Source organism: Aythya marila (genome assembly GCF_965140915.1).
Source record: "Aythya marila genome assembly, chromosome: 6".
In the NCBI taxonomy this organism is placed as follows: domain Eukaryota; kingdom Metazoa; phylum Chordata; class Aves; order Anseriformes; family Anatidae; genus Aythya; species Aythya marila.
The window spans coordinates 36,913,202-36,930,504 of NC_139047.1; the positions used below are offsets into that span (position 1 = coordinate 36,913,202).

The window sequence follows — 17,303 nt, forward strand, 5'->3', positions numbered from 1 at the left end:
ACATGGATGTGAACGTAACACTGTTCAAAAGGTGTCGGGGCTCCAGCTTGATATTAGACCTTGAGTAACAGAATTATGATCTATAAACAATGCTGTATAATCTGCCAGTGCTTAACAATTTACAAACCCTTCCAAACACTTCTAGGTTATGAGAAATCCGTGTGATGGTGTTAGTGCTGTCTTGGAGCATATAAACATGGTGCTGTTAGAACTCCGCCTGGCAAATGGCTCAAGAGAGATGCTGCTGTCTTGGTTTTATTGACACGTTTATCCTTCAGATACAAATCTTGTGTTCATAGAAATGTAAATAAATAAGCTAATGCTTATTTAAAGCTAGGTGCTGTGTAAATGTGAGGGGAGGGGGAGAGGTTTATGTGTGAGGGAAAGGCTGTTTCATCTTAAATAGGGGTGCAAGAAAGCAATTACTGTAATAGTTCTCAGCTGATTTTAATGGATAGTATTTGAATGACTTTTTTCCTTATCTTGCTGCAATTTAGGGGCAAAAGCCCTTAGATTGACAAGTTCAGATTGTAAGGATAGAAAAATAACTTTTTTTTTTTTTTTCCTGTTTAACTATAGCAGTTCATTTATCATATCCTGAGCTTTAGTTTAAGATAGGGGAGAAAGTAACAGCAACTCCACTATTTTTTATTCTCAATGATTTTACCTTCTCTTCCAGCCTTTACCTCTTACGCTGCTGGTTTTGATGGTGCCTGGCTTCCAATTCCCATAGCTTATTTCTCCTTGCAATTGGAATTCAGTTCTCTTTCAAGTTGTCATGCCAAGTTTGTATAGTCCCTAGATACCCTAAGAGATGGTAGTAACGTTTTTGTTACAGCACAGACAAATGAGATGGATACAATATGTAAAAGCAAGTCGTTTGGAGACCTGTGATTCAGAGACTTAGCAAGTCCGTGGTATTTATCCTTGGGAATTATCTAGAGAGTAATTGTTACAAGGCAGGCTGTAAAAAGATAGAGGTTGACAAGGAACTCGGTTGCAGGAGAGATTCCTCGGTGAAGGGGGATGCATTTCTACCACTTAATTAACAGAAAGCAGATTAATGCAAATGCCTGCTTTAGCTGGTTGGTGGAATCCATGGTCTGTTAGCTATCTGATGTTCCTGAAAATGAGAACTCTTTAAAAAAGATCAGGAAAATTGCAAATTTTACAGCCAAGTTCTTGTGTGATGAAATCTTAATGTGTTTTTGTTGCCTTGGTGCTTAAAATTCAGCACATCTTATTTCCTGTTATTTCCATATGGAAATTGAAGTGTTACTGGATGCCAGTGACTTTATGTGGCATCTCTTCTCTTCTCTCCCCTACAGTGTCTGGGTGGTGGTGGTGTTTTTTCTTAGAAACAGTTTGCAGCTACAGCGCCAAGCAGCAGAGCATATTTAGGCGTAATCCCACAGAGGATGAATATTTACTGCCATACTGTTTACAGTCATGTCTTTGTGGCTAGGACTCCCAAACGTATGTTAGATGCACCAAATACTTGAATCGTTCGTGGAAGGAGCAGAGGAGAAGGGTTTATCTGCTGCAGTGATTGCTGCCAAGGCACCGTTCCTTAATGCTTCCCCGATAAAGTAGCTCTGCATGAGGAAGGTCAGCATTCATGGTTTTCTTCCGAATTTGCCAGTAGGAACTGGAAGCAAGGAGTCTGGCTAGGAAAAAAAGGCAATTCGCTCGCTAACTGGAGGCATAAATCTTTGGTTATGTGGTTAGAGGTATTTGAAAAACACGCGGAAATGCAAGAAGCAGCTGTGGGAAGGCTGCCTGTTGCTGTGGCCAGGAGCAGTTTGAGGTAGCCCCGGTATTGTTATTAGGGTGGGATCTGCTGGGGCTGGGTGCTGGAGGTGTGAGGAACGTCTTTGTGCCCACCTCTCCTTGGGGGCTGTCAAAAAAAGCTGGGTTATGTTAGTTTTGTGGAAGAATGCACATTCTGTTTTTGCTCTTTTTCTTAAATTCCGTTCCCCAGTTCTGCCAAATCCCATTTCTAGCCTCATGGTGAAGGAAGGATGAGCAGGGTGGCAGCCTTTAACTCTGCAGCTCTCTCTGTGATAGCACTTGCAATGCAGTGAGCCGCTGGTGCTCTCAGGTAGAAGCTCTGTTAGGGAGCAAATGAGCAAGGGATGTACTTCAGGGGGTATTGATGCCAGCCAAGGTGTGAGTGACGGCTGTGTAACCTAAAGACTTGGGGACTTCACAGTGCAGCACTAATTTCAGTGTTATTCTTGAGTTATTCACAGGGGTGGTTTGCTAGGAACTGTTAAACTTCACTGACTTGGCCTGCATGCCATGCTGAGTACCTTTAGTTGGAAAGAAGGCCATATGTCCTTGAAGTAATGGAAGTAGCTGCATCACCTTCCTTATTTCTGCAGAATCGTAGAATCATCCAGGCTGGAAAAGACCTCTGGGATCACCTAGTCCAATCTTTAACCTTTGACCAAGCCCACCACTAAACCACGCTAATAAATTCTACACCTACACGTTTCTTGAAGACCTCCAGGGCTGGTGCCTCAACCCCTTCCCTGGGCAACCCATTTCATCACTGCACAACCCCTTCAGTAGAGAAATTTCTCCTGATATCCAACCTGAACTTCCCCTGGTGTGACTTGAGGCCATTTCCACTTGTCCTATCACTGGTGATTTTGTTAAGGTATCATTTCTATTTTTAAGGATTTGTACAAAGCTGGACTTAGGTGGTAATTCGATTGGAAATGCTGTAATTGTAAAAGGAACCCCTGTACACTCTTAATGGTGATGGGCGTGTAAGAAGCTCCAAAATACACCAGGATGCTTTTATTAGTGTTTCATTACACCAGGGAAATGTTGCCTCTAGTTAGTGAATTCAGCTGACTGAAGGGCAGGATGGTTGGGAAGACTCCTTGCTTTAGGGATGCTAGGTCTTGGGTGAAATTAAACAGAATATTTCTTAAATTATTTCATTTCCCTAGCTTTGAGCTGGTCAGCAGTTCGGCTGAAAACAAGCATTGCATTTTGCACTTAGAGGAGCCAGGTATCGCTCTGTAATCTTGTGCTGCTGTGTGCCCAAGTGAGGCTCCCCCAGCTGGGAAAATTCCACTGTCCCCAGCATGCTGACAGCAGGTGAGTTGCGTTCTGCTGGGTTAATGTTTAACTCGGATGCACTCAGAGGCTGATACCTGAGAAGTGACTTAAGACACCCAGTTTCAGTGAAAGGTTTTGTTTTCAGAAAATGTCTAATTTTATTTAAATGAGTCAGAATCTTTGCTCAGAATCTGGTTGCTTTTCTCTGGCTCTAATGCTCTGTTTTCCATTGCAAAGTGGCGTGCACTCGGTGTAGTGTTGCCCTTTCACCAGGAAGGAGTTTCTTTTAACCTGCAGCTGCGTGGTTCCTTGTGCCAGGTGGAGTTGTAAGTTCGATGGGTGCCTCCGTCCTTTTTAGAAATAGAAAAGGGGGGAAAAAAGGTGGCCAAAGCATTTATGGTATGATTTCTGTATCCAGCATCCCGCTCAAAGCAGCGCCTCGTCCACCGAACCTGCAGCTTCCTTTCTGGGGGTGCTGTGTCCCCGGGCCCTGCTCTTTGCCTTTGTCCCTGTTGCATTTCACAGGGCTTGTTCTGGGCCACCCCTGCAGGCTGCCGAGGGGACGTCGCTGCTGCTGAGCACCCGTGGGTGCTGCGTGGGCCCTGGGGGCTGCCTCTGGGATTTTGGTGTTTCACCTCCTGCTCCGGGTGCGTCTCTTTCACTCCAACCACATGCTGTAGCTGGACCTTGACCTTCATTTACTAGCTGGCGTAGCTGATTTTAAATTCACTGCAGCAGTTTCCTTCTGTGTGGCAGCTTCCAGCCTGATGGCGAGGAGGTGGCTTTTGGTAGGTGAAGCTGCGAGAGCACGACCTTATTTTTTGCTTTTTCAGGTCCCAAGTCTTTATCTCATCTAGATAACACCAATCTCTAGTCTCTAAATACCACCTAAGCGATAGCAGTGGCCTTTAGCTGGTCTGCTGTATTTTGAATGCTCAGATTTCAATATTAGCATTTAAGATGAATTCGAATCCGCCTTTAAAAGCCGTGTTTAAATATAACCGGTCGCTTTATCAGGCCTGCGAACACACCAAGCTTTCCTTCGAGGAACGGGAAAGTTGCACATAAACAGGGCCGGGGCTGAGTTTTGTTGCTCAGTTATGCTGTGAAGTGGATGAGACAAAATTAAACTTTGCAGTAACTGTTAATTTTAGACGGTTTTGGTAGTGTTTGTCAGGAGATGGTACAGATAGTTCTCTCCAGCTCAGAGCAATTACACGATGGAAGTTTTTTCTTCAAATATTTCCATGTTTCAGGGTTGAAAAAAAAAATGAGGCTGTGAAAGTTGTTACAGTTTTAAATTGCGTGCAGTTGTTTGAATCTGAGTACTTTTTATACGAAATTAGATAGGCTATTTTTCACTTCTTCATCAGGCTACTTTACAAGTAGCCTAGAGAAGACCGCTGCTTAAATATTTTGGTTTTAATCTGCTCTTTAAAGTGAGAAAGGCTGTTCTGGGAGTTATCCCTAGGTATTGCTGGACGTTGTTTAACACAAAGCCTGTCAAACTCCATTGAAACTGCGATCCTTTAGCGTGCGAATGGCCTGGCCCCGTGGCTTGGAAACGCTCTGGTGGATGGCAGTAAAGCAGAACTCGTTTCAGTTGGCTTTTGGCCAGTCCAAGCAGGAGTCGTGCTTCTGACAGGTTGAACTTAAACCCCCCTTTTTGTCCACTTTGTGAGATGGATAATTGTTCCTGCCCACTTCTGATTTTTAAACCTGATTTCATGACCTTTTAAATAAGATAGTTGCAGTGATTTAGAAAACATAAACCTGAATGCTGTACGGATACCTGGTGACGAGTGTTCAGGAGTTTTTGACTAAGGGAGAGGATTTAGTTAGCTCTTGTCCTCTTGTGTCCCACCAGACCGTGAGGGCAGAAACTTTTGTTCATACCTACCATTCCCATCCTGTGCTTTTAAGTCTTATCTACACAGAAGCTGTACAATACATAATTTGTGAAAAAAAAACTGATTTAAATCAGTAATCCTGCTCCTCGAGTTGGGAGCAGTTATGATCAGAAGGAGAATCATCTGTGGCATATCCTGAGGAGAACCATCTTCAGCAGCCTGTCAGGAGGATTCAGCTAGAAGAACAGATTCGGTTTGTGTGTTCTTTTTTCATCTCGAGCACTGAGAATATGTACCCGAAGTGCTAAATGGTGGTATTGATGTTACTCGAAGGATCTGCGAGAACAGGAATGGAATAATCCTTGGGTTTTATGTAATCGGTGATGAGTAAATGTTAGAATTTGGTGGAACATGCAATCCTACAGTTTTGGAAGGAGATTGCCTAATAGATTGTGATGAGCTTTTTTTAGTTGGGTGAGTGATTGATGGAGATCTTCTAGAACCTGCTTTGCCAATTATTCTGAAATCTAGTAATCCCAGAAGCTTTGCCCTCTCCATTATTGTAAATATTTTAGTTTTGGATGGTCTTTCATTTGCAGTGAAACCAAGGTATCTGTGCAGAAAATCAGTGTATTTTTCACTTCAGCCTAATCATCTTGCCCTTCAAATCCAAACTCACTTTCAGGATATTTACAAGCTGACGAAGTGTGTTTAGAGGAGCATGGCCAGACACGATGACCAGCAGTTGGTTGTAGACTTGGAGAACTCTTGGAACATGGCTAATAACCTGCAGAACCCTTGGTGCAGATAAGTTGAGCCTCACGTGTCAGACTTTGCTTGTTCAGGCCGTCATTAGGCAGGATAGCCAAGCAGAAAAAGTCATTTGGAAGCAGAGGCTCGGTAATGGAATGAGTTGCAAAAGTAAGCCAACAGAGTAGATGCTTTTTAATTGCTCCTCCAGTAGTTCAGTCAGCTTTATAAAGCGGCTAATTAGGCTCTGCTTGTCCAAAAGGCTTATCCCAGTTGCTCCAATTGTCAGTGCTGACAGCCAGTATCTCTTCATGTAGCCGCTCAGGCTCATTTGTCCTTTTTTAATCAAAATCAGTTTTGGTATTTTTCTTCCCTCTGAGAAGACCATGTTGCTCAGTGTGGTACAGAGTTATATATGATAAGTTAAATCTCTGAAGTGTCATTACTAAGTTTCTATTGTGTGGCACTTTCAAATTGCATTCCTAGCTTTAGCTTCTCTGTTTGACGTAGCATCAAGACTTCAAGTTTTATATAATGAAAAACATTACACTGTAAGTCCTCTCGGTGTTGGAGTCCTGTGGTACTGTCAGCTTTGGTTTATGTAGGACAGGGACTGAAAACGGGTCGGAGGACTGGGAGAGCAACAGTTCCTCAGCCATGTACCTGCTTGGTGGCGGAGCACTTCGCTGTTGGTTCACCCCTCGTTGCTCTCTGACGTTGTGCTGGGCTGATGAAATTCATTGAACCATCAGAAGTGGCCTGGAAGAGTTGTAAGTGTGTAAGTGGCTTTCTGCAAGCAGTATGAAATGAGGGCCAGAGCTGGGGTAAAAGAGGGCTGTGGAAGGAGGAGGGTAGGGTGAGGGCTGGCAGTGACCCGGCATGAATTGACCTAGGAAATGAACTGTCCAGGGACGTGATGCCAGGGTTCAGTAGGACTGGTCTCTGTACAGACTGGGCAAGAAAGGAAAAATGACAAAAATAATTATCTTTTTAATAACATGTCTTTAAAAAGACATGTAGCAGAGGGCAACGCTCTCACGCTTCCAGAGCATCGCACACTGTTGGAGCTGGAGCCTGCATCTGGGGAACCTGAGCTAAAGGAACCAGTGATAAAATCCATTTCCAGCTCCCTTGTTCACACCTAACAGTGAGGTAGGAGCTAAGGAAGAAGCGCAGGCTCACGCATTGAGCTATAAAATCCAGTTACATCCCAAGTTTAGGCAAACTCTTCTGAAAGCCTAGCAGTGTCTGCTTTGTTGTCCTTGAATTTTAGCAACAAGTTGTCCTAGAAACATATCCTGAGCAGGCAGGTACAGACTTCATGCAAAAAGTCTGGTAAAGATCAGGTCCAAGCAAAGAGCAGAAAACACTCAGATCTCCAAAAGTTGGGGGAAAATACAGTAGAGGTCCTTAGAGTAACGCATCTCGTTTGCTATGACTGAATGCACGCAGTTCAAAACACTAAGCCCAGTAATCACACTTAGAGAAGAGTAGCTCATCTGGTGATTGATTTTTTTTCATGCCAGCTCAGCAGCCCTAACACTCAGCGAGTCCTCTCAGAATAAGGACAAGGAGATCCTGGCCGTAACCACCCAACGTGTGAGCATCTCCCAGCTTCCATAAGCGTGGGGCCACTCGGCAGAAGCAAGGTGCTGCTACTCTTCGATCCGGAGTGTCCTGGAGGCAGGTGATCAGGCATGCAGAGCAGCAGTAACTGAGCTGGCCAAAGCCATAAAGCAGGGAAATCTTTAGGCAGCAGGGTGCACATCCTGACATCTTTGTGGTTGTTTCCCCATCTGTGGTCTTTCCCAGGGAACCCAAAACCAGCCTCCCTTTTAGGGAAGGATGAAGCTGATGTCCTTCAGAAAGTGTTTGTTGCTGGGGCTTTCTGGAATTGGGGGAGCTACAGATGATGCTGGTAAGTCCTGGAGGAAGGACGAGATAGTGGCACTGGAAGGACAGACAGACAAGGCACTGGCGAGATCCTTTTCCAAGCAGTCTCAGAACATTCAATGGGCAGGGAATGCTTTACCTCTTTACTTAATGGTCTTCAGCCAGCCTGGGACATGGAAACAGTCACTTTTATGCAGGAAAAGAGGCAGATTGATGGCAGGCTGCCAGAGAGATGCACCTACTGACAGAGGTTGAGACAAATGGGGATGTGTGACTGTAAATTTCCATGGTCAAATAATTAGCCTAATGTGGAACCTGACTGCTCTGAGGCTGGTGAGGTGATGAATGCCTGGGCCCCCTTTTTCTGAGCTCTCAAACAGTAAGCTTTCAGGCACAACTGCCAGAGCTTTCACGCGTCTTCCCCTGGAGGGTGGACTCTTCTCTAGCATGTGCTTTCCCTCAAAGGAAAAAACCCCTTGATAATCTAAGGGGATGGCCTTAAGCTTGGAAATGAGGGAGTGGATGGAGCTATCAAGCCGAGGAGCTGTTGTTGGCAGGAGCTTGTGTTCGTGCGCTGGGTTGCATATTGGTTTGCTCAGGGCAGCTCTCTGCAGGTGAGTCCCACGTTCCTCCATCTGAGGTACAGGGAACTCGGATCCCGAAGTTCATGGCGTGTAATTGCATTAGAGAGGGAATTTGGGGACCTTCAAAGCAGTAATGGTTACGCTGCTGTGGCACTTCTCAGCCCCAGGCCCCCACGGTGTTGGTCTGACCAGCAGCAGACCAGACTGGGATCGTTTCCTGACCTCCAGCAGAAAGGCTCCATCTCGGTATCTCCTCTGGCATTATTTGATCGTTTATGCAGAGAAACAAAGGTGGTCTGAATGTCACACCTGCCTTCCTGTTACCTCTCCAGTCAACACATTTGAGAGGGAGGGAGGTGTCGGTCTCTCCTTGGTGAAGAGTGCTAGGCAGAAGAGGAGTCCCTGTTAGCGTTCAGCTACTGATTTACCACGTATCTGTTGACTGTGCTGGCTAGCTGCAGGTAATCATTATCCTGTAAAACCAAAAATAAAATCCTAACCACTTCTGTTCTCATTCAGAGAGGCTGCTCTCCTGTCACTCATACCCAAGTGCCTAAGAAGCTGTCTCACTAAGTACTCGCCCGCTGCTGCAGAAGAAACAGCTTGAGCGGGCCAGGCAGGAGAGCTCTCCCGTAACCTTTCTGGCAGTTGTGAGGCTTTGATGTTCTTCTGGACTGCCAGGAGAATTTATTGCTGGGTGAATTCCTTACTGGAGACGAGAGAAACACCTGTTCCTGCCTGAACAGAAGAACTGCTCCATCAAAGAACATCTGGTGCTGTAAGCTCTTAAACTACTGTTTATGGCTTCCCTTTTTCTTCAAGGTACTTCTAACACAGCTTGGGAAGTGTAGCTCTCCTAGGAAGGTAAGGATCAGTGTGGCAGGGATTGCTGCCTACCTCCGAGGAAGCACGGCACTCGAAATGCATCCTCCTGCCCCTCAGAGCCTCTGTTTCCCTGTGAAGGAAACGCGTGCTCTTTGTTTTCTAAAACAAACACACCATCTAGGAACAGCAAGTTAAGCCTGTGTGTACACACACACACACACACACACACACACACAAACCAATCCAAATTAAATGTAAACAAGCAGAAATCCGATAACTCCTAACTGCATTTAGGGGTGCTTTGGGGGCCAGGCACCGTGATAGCCTGGCTCTTGTTCCTGCTCAGCCTGCTGGCCAGCTGCTTCGCCTCGCTTCCAGAGAAGTGATCAGTGAAGATCCTTCGTGCAAAAAAAAAGTAAAGTATTTATTAACTGTGGGTAATTAAACTTCAGAACTTGCTTTAGAGCGTACGGAAGTCAAAAATGATTCAGGGATGGACAAATTGATGGAGGGTGCTTTGTTCTGAGGTACTGAAATGTGATCTTGGAGGCAGCCTCCAAATGAAGGAACTGCAGATCCCTGACTTGGGTAATCCTCCAGGTAAAGCTGCCTGATGCTTTTGAAACATTCTCCTCCTCGCCTTGGGGTTCAGTTCCACCTCCCCACAGATGCTGTATAAATGGGGAATATTCCCCTCCTGCTGAAGGGGGACAGTCATCCTCCTCATCCTCCTCTTCCTCCTCATCCTGCTGGCCTTGGGCCGGGCCCCGTGGCTGCAGCGGTTGTGTCAGCAGGCAGGGCCTTGTGCAAAGTTCACCCTGCCTCCCTTTGGGTGTTGGCAGGAGTTAAACTGTAGCTCGTGCTTTGGCTGTGGTGTCCCAGGTGGTGGTCAGAAGGGGACTTTGGGGCATGGAGGGGACCGAGGGTGGAAGTAGGGCCAGTGCTGGGCAGCTCGCCTGTCCCGTGGGTGTGCTGTGTGGATCTTAGCGGGGTGATGGCTGAACGCTGTTCACTTTCCATGTGTTTGAAGCACCATCAGGATATCCAGCGCAGCGTGTGCTTGCTCTGAGCTTACTTATTCAAGGTGACTTCAGTCACAGTGGCAGTGAAGACACCGCAAACAATGTGGGTAATCCAAGATAACTGCATTCTGGGTTCTTCTTTAGGTGCTCTCACGTGTTGAACCCTCTGCTTCTGCTGGTTCTTTATTGCCAACGTTGTCTGAGTGAAATCAACTAGTTCCAGTCTCTGTGTAGTGACGGGGTCTTCATCCTGTGCTGGTGTAGCTCCTCAGGTCAAGGAGAAGCTCTGCTGCCAGCTTGGTTGAAGCCGTGGCTTATTTTCCCGAATGCCTTGGAACCAGAAACCCCTACAGTTACTTAGTATTAGCTCACGGTGTACTCCATAAAGAAATACTTATCTGCCTCCATCAGCGGTGGGTGGAATGCTATTTTTAAGGAAGTTTGAGAGAAATTATTATTTGCAAGCAGTGATGTAACTCCTACCATGGCTTAAGGTAGAGGCTGGGAAGTCCTATTCACTTTGTGCTTCCTAGAAGACAGCATTACTAGGCAGAATTATAATTTAACCTTTTTTTTTTATATTCCTTTATGCAGAATAACTCTAGAACTGTCTTTTTCCTCTCCAACTGGAAGTGTCTGACTTTCTGGTGACCTCTTATGAGTGCGGTTGAAGACCTCTTAGCAGATGATCTGCCTGGTAGATGCTCCCAGAAGTAAACCCATGGCATATACCTGCTGGTGTCTTTGTCCTCCAGTCTGTGATGCACAGGGGGAGTTTGTGCAGAAAAGATGTTCAGGGAATCCTGCTCGAGACTTCAGCATGGAACTTGGTGTTTGAGGGCCAAGTTTAAGGCTCTGACCTGTCAAAGAGTGGAAGGAAGAGTTTTAACCTAGTGGTAACTAATATTCATGTTCTGGCTTTTGCTGGGTGCTTGAATGAGAAGAATAAGGTCAAAATCATATCCTAAAGTGCCTTCAGGATTTCAGGTCAGGAGATGTCATTTCCTTAATTGTTACCTAAATTTAGAAGAGGAATTAACTTCTAGTAGCACTTCTGGTGCTTCCACCTGGAAGCCTTTGCTTGTGTCGTGGTGTTTTTCTTCCGCCATATACATGGCTGATTCAGACATGGATTTCTATTTTTCCATTTTCCATTTTTTCCCAAAAGTAGTCTGTCACATTTTAATTATTGAGTTTTTCTAATTAAAATTAGGCACGGTGAGAACTTCTCCAGCCAGAGCCAGTTCCGTGTTCTTGAAGATGAATTCTGAGCTCTCAGAGAGCCTCAGCACTGCGTACAATTTCCTGCTTTACTTGAATACTTCTCTTTTTCCTGACGTTGTGGTGGTGGAGCACATCGATAGGCAAGTGCAGCAGCTGAGCAGGATGAGATTGCCTCGGTGTGGTGCTGTGAGGAGGCCAGGAGGAGTAACAGCATCCCTCCTGGCTCTCTGTTCTGCACGCCCATTGCACGTGCCACTCTGATCTGCTGTTCTTGCTGCTTCTTGCCCCCTGGCAGCCTTGCAGGACGTCCTGCTGACTGTCAGCTCCTCCAGGGGAAGGGCCGAACTCAACCCACAGCATATTAGGGTGTTTCTCAGAGCACCCTGTTCTGAGAAGATAGGTAATTCTTTAAACAGATCAGGGGCAGATGAGCTGTAGCTCTCCAGAAATGCTGCAGAGCTTCAGGCTGCTGCTGCACATGCAGGAAGAATAAAGCTCCAATGCTTGTGATTTCCTTTTGAGATGTCAACTGCTTCAGTGTGAGAGCATGTTCCTGGAGTACCGGTGAGGTTACTGCTGGGAAAAGTCCGGTTTGAAGCTTTGACTTTGGAAGTAAAGAGGCAAATGGGGGAAGGATTTGGAAAACACTCCAAGAATAACATTTTCCTCTACAAACCTTGTTGTTGAGGGGCTAAGAACTCTCGATCTTAAGCAAAACGTTTAAGAAGCAGCGTGATGACCAGCAGGTATCTACAAGGAGAAGGGGTTTCTGGCATCAAAAGTGTTAGAAGCTATAAATACTAAAAATCAGCATTTTCAGTTGATCTGAAAGCAGTGGAGATCACAGACAGTGTCTATTTTTAACGGAGAAATTTAAGACTTGAGATTTTGAGTAAAACTCATAAATTTTGAATTGGTTGCTGTGCTATATTCGATTTCCCTGGGGTGTGTGGTTGTTTAAAAAGTTGAGCTTGGTTGCAGTTCCTTGTTCCTCTGGGTTTAAAGTGTTGTAGATCTTCCCAGCTGTTGTCGCAGATTGATAATCTGATGCCTTTTTTTTTTTTTTTTGTGGACAGGGCTCTGCCAAGCTCTTGTTGAAAGGCAGGTAATCTGTTCGGCTCCAAAAAGTTCGAGCTCGCATAATTAAGCTGGAGACTGGCCTGCAAGATTAAAGGGAGTTTTCTAGGTAGCACTAATAAGAATTTCCTAGCACTTTTGATGACAAATACTGGCCTTAATGGAAGGATAATTGGAGCAGGGAGTATGGGAAAATGCTGGCAGAAGGAAAAACTTTGATGCAAGGCCCTAAAGAAAAGAAATGAAATGGTTGTGAGTGAGTGTACGAAACCATGAGTGAGAATGGACCAGAACGTAGGCAGAGTAAAACGAAGGTGCTCAAGGAATGGATTATTTTTATATTAAGGGATCTGTATCAAACCACATAGATTCCTTGTGTGTAAATGCACCGCCTCCCTGATTTTTAGCTCCCCTTGTAATTGCAGCAGCAAGCTGATCTTTTTTTCTAGGGAAAAATCAAAAAGGAGCCGAGCTGATTATCCGCATTCCCAGATCGTTTCCCAAAGCTAGTTCAGAAAGCTGTGCATAGAAACCATCTTACACTTTATTGCTGCCTGCTGAGTTACGGTCCTAACTGCAGGAGAGCAAATGAGAACTCGCTTCAATATTTGGAGAATTCCCTTTCTCTGCCAGCAGTGTGAAAACAGCTCTGCTGCTGCTCACGAAGTTCCCTTCCCAACACTTCTCTCCTGTCCGCCCCCATACCCCTTATCCAGGGAGCCATGCGAGGGTATTTCGGATTGCCTTCGCATATTTCAAAGTCAGTGTAACAGCTTTGTAATCAGTGATAAATATCTAATTTAAAGCTAATTAAAAATGCTTGTCATATGTAAGCATATGATGTTTAAGTAAAAGTTGTTGCTGCTTGCTTGGGAGGTGATAAGATTGGAGACTAAATGTGATTAATGCTCTCTGCAGATGTTGCTTTATATGCTTAGGCTTTCAGAAGTAGAGCAGTCTAGACTGTCTGTCTGCATTCTCCTCCAGCTTTGATCTTGATTAAAACCGGTTGTATCACATTTATCATCTGCCTTTTTGGAACACCAGAGTATCTTAACTGTTCTTGTATGGATGTATGTTCATGTAGAAAGATACGGGGTATCTCTGGCTGAGGACGGTAAACTTACATACTCGGATAGGTCCAGCAGATAGCAAAACCAGATGTTTTTATCCTAAAAGCCTTGAAACTGTCATTGCCTTATTTCGGATCCAGCCAGTGCTGACCACAGCGTTCGGTGGGCAGGGAGTGCATCGGGTTGGGGCTCGGAGCGTGGGCTTCCTGCAGTGGGTTGGGGTTCAGAGCTGGGTGGTGCCTGCTGGGGTCCTGGTACCCCGGTGCTCTCTGATACCCGCTTTGTTGTGCCAAAACACTCAATTTTTTCCTAACCACTGCCCACAGGAGGCTGAATCCAGCAGCTTTGGGCTGTACAGGTGAGGGGAGTGGAGTTGTGCAGTGCCTGGGATGGGGCAGGACAGTGGCACACTCCTCTCACATTTCTGCTGCTGTTGTAGGATGGTCAGCTCTTCACCTCTGCATGTTCTCTACCTGGAAAAGTTGTTTTTTGTTTGTTTGTTTTCCCCAAGATTTAGATCATTTAACTTCCCAGTTGGTTCTCTTCTGTTTGTTTTCCGTGCTTATTTATCGAGGGAAGTACAGGACCGAGGTGGGATCTTGATATCTTTGTTGTATGGGGAAGTTTGAAATGAATCCTCATAATAAATAAACTGATAAATAATTTGACGGTCAGTTAGTAAAATATTTGGGGTAGTTCCATTAAATATTAAAGCAGCTGGGGTTTATTTTTGCATTACAACTTCAGTTGTTGCCACCGAGAGCTCTATGTAAGGCTGTTGGTTGCAGCTGGCTACGAAATGCCTGCGTGTTGTAGTTTCTAGACCACGGTGGTGGCTTAAATCTACTCCAGGAGCATGGCTCCGTTACAATTTGCTTTTCAAGTGCACCAGATGAATGGAGAAGTAGCTGGGTAATGAGGGAAATAATCCTTAACCCTTTTAACCCATAAGACTCCTGTAAGAACACGGCAGGAGGCACTGAGTTGTGCACTGCTCTGGACTTTGCTATTAACCATTTTTTTCTCTATCTCGAACTATAAAATGCTAAAACTCCTCAGGATTTGTTGCATCATCTGCAGTGACATACGATTATTTAAAATCCTGTAGCAAGATGTGATATTTTCACATTATATCCTAGATATTAAAATAATTTGTATGCTATTTTCCTGGTAGTCAGCTGGACTCTTCCAGGGAGCGTAGTTCTTCCGCAGGCAGGCGCGCTCAGCTATAGGAGGCTTTTCTGGGACACGACTGCACAAAGGAAGGTGAGCAGAGGCAGCAGGATAGGTGCAGGGGATGCCATCAGGAGCCAGGTAGGTGAAGACGAAGCCGACCTGCTCAGCCCCGCTTTGGAGGGGCAGGAGAGGATTTCCTCCCTACCCATCCAGGGCTGCGGGGCGTTGCTGCGACTCAGGAGTCCCCCAAAAGCTCAAAGCAAGAAGATTGCAGCTGACGTAACGATCAGGGGAAAATTAATTAAAAGATTTGAATACGAGTCTGGCGCAGCAAATCTCCATTTCCCCCTATTTTAAAAGCATTACCCAGCGCTTAATTGGTTTACCGGCTGAACCGGAGCTGCCGTTCCAACGTGGGTAGCTCTGTAGCTGAGAACTCTGCGGGGCTCTCGGATGCAGACCAACCTTTCTGAGAGTAATTTCGTAATGAAACTCTGGTAATTTACCTTAATACTCCGAATTAACGTATTGAAAAGTGAATACTAAAAATTTTATGCAACGTTTTGTGACAAATGGATTTTTAAGGCTTTCTTAGGAAGTTAAATGAAGCAAAACTGGCTTAATTGAACGCTTTCCTTAAGTCATTTTTCATTAATTTGCATGCCATAAACCTCTTCAGATAGCTTAGGATTATTGTACCGTGTCAGGTATGTGCTGTACAGTCAGGGTGTGTATTACCAAAATTCACCTCGCTCCTGTGTCATCAAACATGATTTGCTAAAACAAATCCAATAGCAAGGATTTTTTTATGTGATTTTCAATACTTTTCATCACAGGCACACAGTGAAGTGTGGTCCTGTTGACTGCAGTTTTACGAAGCATATGTACGTGGTTCTGAAAGAAAGTTTAATTTATCTCAATAATTAAATGTTCAGGTTTTTGAAGCCTTTATAACACACCTCCAGTACCTTCATACTTGAAGATGATTCCAACAATAATCACAAATTTCTCAAAGGTATTAGTTTGAGGGGAATTACCAACTTCTGTTGGTCAGCCACAGTCATAAACAGAAAAAGAAAAGACCACAGCATTCTTCCTGAGTTGGATTTTTTCTAAATTACTTGATATTATTAAATTGATCTTTTAAAGAACTTCATTTTGGTCCCTCGTAGGGAGATAATTTCCAGGTGACTAGAATTTTATCAGTACTCACTCAAAAGGGGGTGATTCCATCCTGATCTTCTGTTTTTTCCACCGTGCAGGTTAAGTGACAGTGATACAGAAGCATTTTTCTGTTGGTGGCAGCATCATGCCAATCTCCATCCCCGTTTGGTATTTCTTTTTGAGAAAACCTTCTGGAGACACTAATACTGCTTTCTGCCACTCTAACAGGGCCAAGCCTAGAAGCACGTGCAGTCAGGTTTTCGGTTTAGGTTTCTTAGTTTTAGATTTTAGGAACTTTGATACATTTCTTTGGTATTAACTCATGTTTTACTGAGTTCTGAGGATTTTCCCAGATGTCTGCTTGCCTTGCTTGAATGTCAAACAGCATTAGAAGAAGTTGGTGGTGGTCTTGTTTTGCTTTTTTTTCCGTTATGAAAACCACTCAACATGAAAATGTAAACTATTTGTAAGTGCTTCTGGACAGGTGAGGAAAATAAAAGCCACTGTCTGGATTACTTGTGTATTGATTGGATTCTCATGCTAGATCAGCGGTGATTTATTTCAGACAGCTGTGGCAGCAGTTGTTGTAGTGGCAAGAAGGGTGCTGGCCCTCCAACGTGCAGCGTGTTCAGAAACTCCACGGAGCTCAGCAGTGGAGCACCAGCCCGGCTTCAGGAAAGCAGCTTTAAATTGTGCCCTTCCCACTCAGTTATTGCTAAAGCTTTGCAAACAAACCCAACGTAATGAGTTGATGTTTTAGTGTTTAGTACCCTGATGTTAACAATCTGATTCTGCTCTTTGAAATACTTCCTCTTGCTCTTCTAGTTGTCAGTTATGCTTCTCTGGCTTTATTTTTTAATGATATTAAAAACTGACCAGTAGATAGGAGAAACACCTGCTTCATGAGAACACACAGAGCTTCCAAAAAAGGAGCAGAGATACAGAAATGCTGAGATACATCAGGGAACTGCTTTGTTGTTCCATTGCTTTTTTAATCTTGCTGCGAATCTCAAATACCTGAAGGTTTTTGACAGTTTCTCAATCACATCAGAACTTATTCTACATAAAAACTGGTGTAATAATGATCTGTATTGAGATCCTGTCAGCTCGTGCTTCCTGTGGGAAAGCTCAGCTTGATCTGCTCCCTTCAGAGCATGGGAAGGTGATGATGGGTGTTAGAAGTAATTAGGGTATTTAAATGGCGAGCATTGCATATGGTGAAAATGTTTACTTAATTAATACTCTGATAGCTGGCTGCTGGGTTTCCCTGATTTTCTCAGGGAAGAAAGTAGCTGCAGGACGAGGTGCTTCCAGCAGAGCACTCTTGTCTCCCCCCTTCAGCTTATTCCTGATCCTTTTGGAGGAAGAGCAGCGTTGGGGCCAAGCTGCAGCCCAGGTTTGTATGGTCACAGCCACCTGCTTCAAGCTGGGAGCTTGTGCCCCATGGCTTGGAGATCGGGTTAACTTTGGAGCTTGAAAGCTTGAGTACATACTTGCCACATCAGCAGAGTTCTTGTCCGTAAAAATACAGATTCTCTCAAGCTGTATGAAAGGGGAACCTTTACATAACCTGCAGGTTCACAGTCTGATACA

The 17,303-nt window shown here is 44.7% G+C and overlaps 1 protein-coding gene across 2 annotated transcripts in view; it reads left to right on the forward strand.

The window, feature by feature from the left end:
* The window catches only part of ACVR2A (activin A receptor type 2A), a 58,324-nt gene that overhangs the window by 5,420 nt on the left and 35,601 nt on the right, over nucleotides 1–17,303 (forward strand). The window lies entirely within an intron of this gene.